General features: G+C 44.6%; 1 non-coding gene across 1 annotated transcript; it reads left to right on the top strand.

Moving 5' to 3' along the window:
• The first annotated feature begins 7,413 nt into the window (after positions 1-7,413).
• TRNAT-AGU (transfer RNA threonine (anticodon AGU)) lies at positions 7,414-7,489 on the top strand. Its single transcript has one exon. It is a non-coding gene; the product is annotated as a tRNA-Thr (tRNA).
• Positions 7,490-7,748: the final 259 nt, after the last annotated feature.

Genomic DNA, 7,748 nt, shown 5'->3' on the forward strand with positions numbered 1-7,748 from the left:
TTGCAACAGAGCAATGCCCCAGATGGGCAGAGCATCGCCCCCTGGTGGGCATGCCGGTGGATCCTGGTTGGGCGCATGTGGAAGTCTGACTGCCTCCCCGTTTCCAGCTTCGAAAAAAAAAAAGATAATAATAAAAATTATAGAATAAAAGTATGCAAAACATCTAACGTGTCTCAAACTGATGTTGAGATGTCCTGTAGGTGCCCAAGTTAGCTGTTACTATGTAGTTGATTATTTCAACCACCAAACTGGGAGGTATTCTAGGCTCTTCTTTCTTTTTCTTCCTCCCATTCCCATATCTAAATAGTCACAAAATTCTATAGTGTCTACTTCAGACTAACCCCTCATCACTCCCCACCTGGATTGTTGTTACAGGCTTCAGACTGAATTCTATTCTTTCTCCTCCTTCTTTTCTTTTTCTATATGTTGCTGCTAGAGTTTTGAAACCACCCATCTGATTAAGTCAATCCCGTACTTAAAATTCTTCAATGGCTCCCAGCCTTCACCAGATAAAGTTGACACCCTTTTGCTCAGTGCACAAATTCTTTCCTGATCTGGTCCTCTGACCTCCTTCCAGCTTCTTCTGAGGTTCTTCCTCACACTCTTTGTTCCAACCAAACAGAAAAACTTGGTTCCCCAGTGAGTCACTCTGCACACCTCCCTGCTGCCTGCGAGGACCGTCTTCTTCCTCTCTCGTTTTAAAATCTAGCAAATCATACTTATCTTTTACGTCTCATCTCAAGCCCGACAGACTCCGGAAATTCTTCCTGGACCGCTCGGCCTGATTAGGAAGCACTTTCTGCGTCTGTCCCCAGCACTGTCCACAATCTTGCAGTGGAACGGCACGTGTGCCTGTCTGCCCGCAAACCCCCACTAGAGAATTCAAACCGGGAGGGTGTGAGTGGTACGGAGTGTACTCACACCCCCGCGCTTAGCCGGCCATGCTTGCTGAGTTCCTGGCTGTAGCTTCTTGAGCCTGCCTTGAATAGAAGAGAGGCGGGGACACAAGACATTCACACCGGGACATCCGAGTTAGACTTCTCTTGGGGTTAGAGAGTAACCACTTCAGAGAGAATAAAGAATGGGCCAGGATCTACAAAACAACAATGACACAAGCACTCTACTTTGCACTCGATTTGAAAAATGTTTCTGGTATTTTCTTTGTGCATTTCCTTTCTATTATCCCTTCGTATTAAACAAAGTCTAACAGAAAATCCCAGCCTGCGTTAGCTGTTTTAAAACAATTCAGGAGGAACAGCTTGGGTCCATTTCAGAGCCATAGTATTAAAGGGACAGCCATGTCCTTCCTGGGGAGGGGAGCAAGAATCTTTTCTAAATACGGAAGAATTCTCAATGTTTTGTCACTTTGGAGGGCTTGAAATTCCCCTCTATGCCTTCACCAAAGAGAAAGTAAATATTACAATACGTCGTTCTCGCCACCTACAGAGTCTCCTTTCTTAGCTGAAACCTAGAAGCCCGGGTTTTCTTCTATAAGAGAAGCTTCCCCCTCCCAGATGCTTATTGGAATGAGGACATCTTCTGATTGGTTATCCAGACATAAAGAGGCATTCTGATTGGTCGGTGCAGAGGTGGGAGGGTGGCAATGGAAAGGGGCAGAACACAAAGGCCCAAGTGGTGGTGGGCGAGCTCATAAACACATTACTCAACGGTGAGGATTTCATTCTTTAGAAATAAGCTGTCATAGCAAAGGGGCAAATATTTAAGCAACAGTTGGAGTGTTTGCAATGACAATTCCCACTGACGAATTTAAGATAGTGAGAGGGTGACAGGGGACATTGGCTCAGAACAGAGCGTTAAGACTGTGGTGACAGAGAGCAGTATGTGACAGAGGCCCTGGTCATGGAGGGCATGGAACACAAAAATAAAACCAAGCAAATGACATGGGTAAACAATGGAGAGTGCAGTAGCAACCGCCTTATAATCTCTGGGAAAATACCAACATTACCGCATCTTGAAAGGCAGACCGAGGATGCTGAAGGCAGAGGAGGGGACAGCCAGTGATGACGGGAAAAGTGAGGATGTTAGAGGAAGGGTTCGAGTTCCAAAAATATAGTAGAAAAACTAACAGATGCAACCCGCTCTCTTTGTTTTATGTGGTTATAGAACACATCTATAGTTTCCTTTAAAAATGTCAGCCGCCTGGCCTGTGGTGGCGCAGTGGATCAACGTTCACCTGGAACGCTGAGGTCCCTGGTTTGAAACCCTGGGCTTGCCAGGTCAAGGCACATAGAAGCAACAGCTACGAGTTGATGCTTCCTGCTCCCTCCTCCCCGCCTTTCTCGCTCTCTCCTCTCTCTAAAATCAATAAATAAGATCTTTAGAAATGTCAATCATTCCTGTAAGTATTCATCCTCCTATAGCTAGGAGGGAGTGATTTTAGACCCATAAAATCACTGTGGGGCTTAGCGGCTGTCTCTTCGAATCCCCATCATTTTATAGACGAGGATCCTGAGGTCCAGCGAGCAGATGTGATGTATGAGGCAGGGTCACACTCCCAGACAACCTACCTGACTTCCCCTCCGGATTCTTTTCATGACATCAGCAGTTTCCAGCTTTTTAAAGTAAAACAATCTCCTTTTTAATGTTAAACATGTTAAACATTCTTGTATGATCAAAGCTGTGCTTTCAGTATCTACTGATTAGAAAGCTGATGTGCAGTAATGATAAAAGGTACCATGGATTCAGTGGAGCATTTAAATTTTCTTGCACTGTAGTAATTACAATAGCATCCACATATTTTTGGAAATGCATTAGTGGATCGGCAGTTTGGGTCTCTGGGCAGCCTGGGGCTCAAAGGGTCCACAGCCCTGAGGCCACCCAGGGATGGCAGTTCTTAGGTTGGGAAAAGAACCCTACATCGGGGTGAGCTGGCTCTTTCCAAACCAAGAATAAAGAGGAATAATTCCATTCTCTTAAGACATAGAAGGTATCAAGTGAAATTGAGTACCTTAATTTAAAAAGAATTTCATAAGGACTGTGTGTAATCACAGGTCACAGAAGAAGAACCTGTTCTGTGAGCCTGGGCTCGGAGCTTGGCAGGGTCATTGCCAGCGGATCTTGCAGCAAGTGAATTTTGACTGAAGCAGAACAGAGGGGCAGGAGCTGCCCTTCTATCTCCATAGGTAGGAAGGAAATTCATACTGAAGTGGGAGAGAGTCAAAGCGTTATTGCTCAGTCCTGGGAATTAGAAGAGGGCTAGAGTGCAGGCAAAGACCGAGGGCTGTCGTGGTCCCCAGACCAAGAGACTGCCACATCTGGGGAATCTGTGGGTCACATGGTTGGGGATACTCCCAGGAGAGACCCAGGTCAGTTACCATTGCTGATCACCTCTAGTGTGCTAGGCACTCTGCTAGGTGCTTCCTATGCACCATTTCATTTAGTAATGGAGGGGCTATTATTATCTCCATTATATGGTTAAGGAAAAAAAGGCTTAGAGGTCTTTGTAAACTTGCCTAAGATCTCAGGGCTGGAATTGGAACCCAGACAGCCAGATTCCAAAGCACCTGTTCCTAGCCACAACCTTATCAAGCGAGAACATTGCAACCTGCTATCTATGCTCAATTAAGATGGTCCACAAAGAGGGCTTAACACCATGTCTGGGCAGCTTAAAGGGGCTTATTACATGGTGGTGATGCTTATATTTTCAATATTATTACGTTGAAGTGAAAATTGCATAAAAAGGTTGGATATACTAGGGTGTTGTAAGAAAATTAGAGTATGAAATCTCCCAAGATGGGGTTTTAAAAAAAAGAATCGTGCCCCTGGGTAAATAGAAGGTAACTTCTGCCACTTCACTGCGGTGGCTGAGTCCAGAGGCGTGGCCAGGGTGCAGAGGATGGACGTGCTCATTGATACTTGTCAGGGTGACCAGGATGCCTCCACCAGGATGACAAGAACTGCTGCCACGCAGGGGATGAGCCCTGAAACTGGCAGAACTTGGGGGGACCTTGTGTGGAGGGGTGTGTGACCTCGGGGAGGAAGCTCCTGGGATTTGGTTGGTGGAGTTCATAGACAAGGATTATTTCATCACCATTTACTCTTCTTTATTCTTACCCATTTCGTTGTGTCCACATGGGTAGGAAGGGGACATTTGCCAGCAAATGACATCATAATAGAAAAATAATAGATACAGTATGGCCAACCAAGATCCAGAAAAGTTAAGCTTCAATGGCAGAAAGAGTTTGAATATGTGTTAAATTTAGTTAATCCACTTACTAAATCAGGAGTGGCCTTTTGGAGCACTTACTCAAAATCTCTGTTTTGAAAAACATTGAGTACTTCAAAGAGAGCTCTGTCCTGATTAGTAATAAAGAGGTGATGGGTTGATAGCTCAAATTTTCAAAAATTCTAAGTTTCATTCTAAGAAATTAAAATCGTATACATGTAGCAAAAATAATTTTCTTTAAAAATAAGCAGAGCTTTAAGAACCTTACACCCAATTTAGTTTCTTCATTCTCCAGGGAGAGAAGTTCTTTTGCAGAGAATGGTTTAATTCCTGAAACTGGCTGTTACCATCCCTGTTAGAGGGTACGATTTTCTACTTAAGTTGTCCAAATGCTTGCACAAGCTTTGTGGAATTTGTCGACTTTTCCTCTGGAAGTTGTCATTTTTTTTCTTTCTGTTAGTTGAAAACAGGAAGATACATATGACAATATGCACCCCCAAAAATGCACTGTTTGCACTTATCGGTTCATTTGAGGAGGCTCAGATGGTATGTGCACCCAGAAATTGCTCAAAGTTGAGACTGACCCATCTTGCAAAGCCACAGGAGGGGGCAAGCAGCATTTTGGTGCACTGTGCACAAGGTTTACTGCGAGAAGAAATGTGTTAACACATTGGTATCATCTGGTAACATCAATATTAGTTGTCGAGAAAATGAGGAGCCTCAGCATGTCATATAAAGAGATTACAAGCCTCCCAAGCAGACACATATCTTAATGGGGATAAATGGGTGTTAAAGACATAATAGTCCGGGACAGGCAGTCCACAACAAATAGGGTTATTATAAAACCTGATCCGGATGCCAGACTAGTGAGGACAGAATACATTTCTATTCCTTCCACATCGTACCATGGAAGGAAAGCTGACTCCAGGAGGAATTTGCTGGGGGAAGAATTTATGCATTTCTCTCATCAGCCAGGAGTCTCAAACTTTGTTTACTCTGCCCAACAATATCTTCTGCCATGACTCAGCCTGCCCTTAGCCATGGGGTCCCTGCAGATATCAAGGGTTCTGTGGCACCTGAGAGGCCAACAAAAGGTCAATCAAACTAAAAAATGCTTATTGCTTTAGGTCACTGAGTTTCGGAGCAATTTGTTATACAGCAATTGCTGACAGATACAGAGATGTTTTCATGCCCATACATTAAATAAATTAACATTTACAAAGCACTTAGAACAGTGCTTGGCCCACAGTAAGCTATAAAAAATGTAAGCTATGACTACCTACAAACAATGCCATAAAGTATTCCATTGTGTCATGTACCATTATTTCTTTCAGTCTCCATTTGTGGAACATTTATATCATTTTAATTTTTTTTCTACTATGAAGAATGCTATCGTCATCCTCGTATACACATTTTGGGCTATTAATGGAAAAGAAGTTCTAAATTTTTAATTGCTGAAAAAGCATATTCATATTTTAAATAATGATGGGTCATAAGTATTTGCCTTCCAAAGTTAGTCAATTTATTTCCACCAACAGTGTATGAAACGACTGTTTCTCCTCACTGTCATCAGACCCTATATTATTTTAATGACTGCATAAGCATAATAGGCACTGTAATTTATTTTACCAGCCTTTGCTGCTGAACACACAGGTTGTTTCCTTTCTCTCCCTCTTATAAACAAGACTGTGGTGAACATGCTGGAAGATAAAGCTTTTCACACGTTCATGATTATTTCCTAAAGATAAATTCCTGGAAGTAGAATTTCTGAGTCACAGGATTTACACATTTTAAAGGACTTTGAATATAGAAAACCAAATTATTCCTCCGAAAATTTTTACCAGATTATCCTCAAAGGGAGCATTTTACAAAAATACTTTCTGATGAAAAATTTCAAAAACATACAAGAGAACGGAGACCATTGCCATATCTCTCCCCATATATTGACTCAGTCCCGATCAGTTTATGGCCAACTGGTTTTATCTGCAGCTCTCAATTTGGGGAGAATATTCTGAAATCAATCCAAAAGGGGCATTTTCAGTGTGTTTGAGCCATCGAGGGTTCAAGAGACAAATCAAAGTTTCCCTTTTCAGAGGGTATCCTGGTGGGAACTTCCTATGATCACAGCCCAAGGCTGTAGGAAGCTGCATGTATTGTGCCTATTTCATACCCTACTGGAGGTCGTGATCCTGCAGGAAGGGGTCCCTCCAGCCCACTTCTGAGGGTTTCCAGGGCTTTTGCTGAGTCTCGCATCCCCACTGCACCCCAGCAGCATGTCACTCTTCATTTGAATAAAGCCCAGGTAGGTAATGTAATTCATCCACGACTTGCAGAAGAGCAAGCCTTGTTATTTTGTGCTTACAGGGCTTGCCGCTGAGAAGGAGGCTCCTCTTTGGCCTCTGCTGAAATTTTCCAGGCTGATTGAATTTTGTAATACTAGTTGGTCGCGTTGCATCAACAACAGGTCGGTACAATCTTGGGACAGAAAGACAAGCAATTTCCTTTAATAAGAAAGTACAGTCATGGCCCATTCTCTTCCCAGCTCTGGGGCATGTGGCCAGGAATCAAACTGTACTCTCGCTGAGGCATGGGAAGAAGAGGTGACTCTAAGATGTAAGTCAGGCCATTTACAGATAAAGAGAAAGACAAGACCTGCCTTCTAGACCAGAATAGTAAGCAGATGGATGGTGAATACTCAAAGCTGATTTCCAAATGTCAGATTCAAACCACCCTCAAAAGTTCACTGCATTTATTCCCAAGATACTCTATTAGTCCCAGAGGTCCTATAGCCTTTCTTTAAATAATCTGCATGATGACACTTGTGTCATCAGAGTGCAAAGGAAAGGCCACAGGCTCTGAGGCAAACAGGAGTGGGTCTGAATCCCAATCCCATCATCGAATTGCTAAGCAACTTTGGGCAAGTTACTCATTCAATTTCTTCATTCATTCACTCACTCAACACAAATGCTTTGAGCACCTGCTCTGTGCCAGATGTCGTGCCTGGTGCTCAGGACTCCATGATGATCCAGATGATCCAGTTGAGGACAATGCCATGACAAGGGAATGCATAGGAAAGAGACTGGAGGTATTGCTGGAGAAAGTGGCATCTCGGCTAGAATCAGAGAACCAGGGAGAGGCAGCCAGCCAGTGGGAGGGTAGGGGAGCAGGGTCATCTGCGAGTAAGAGGGAATAGCTTCCAAAGGTTTGGGCAAAGAAATAAGAAGGGGGCCCTGGCCGGTTGGCTCAGTGGTAGAGCGTCGGCCTAGTGTGCGGAGGACCCGGGTTCGATTCCCGGCCAGGGCACACAGGAGAAGCGCCCATTTGCTTCTCCACCCCTCCGCCGCGCTTTCCTCTCTGTCTCTCTCTTCCCCTCCCGCAGCCAAGGCTCCATTGGAGCAAAGATGGCCTGGGCGCTGGGGATGGCTCTGTGGCCTCTGCCTCAGGCGCTAGAGTGGCTCTGGTCGCAACATGGCGACGCCCAGGATGGGCAGAGCATCGCCCCCTGGTGGGCAGAGCGTCGCCCCATGGTGGGCGTGCCGGGTGGATCCCGGTCGGGCGCATG

This window comes from Saccopteryx leptura, chromosome 11, assembly GCF_036850995.1.
Source record: "Saccopteryx leptura isolate mSacLep1 chromosome 11, mSacLep1_pri_phased_curated, whole genome shotgun sequence".
NCBI lineage: Eukaryota > Metazoa > Chordata > Mammalia > Chiroptera > Emballonuridae > Saccopteryx > Saccopteryx leptura.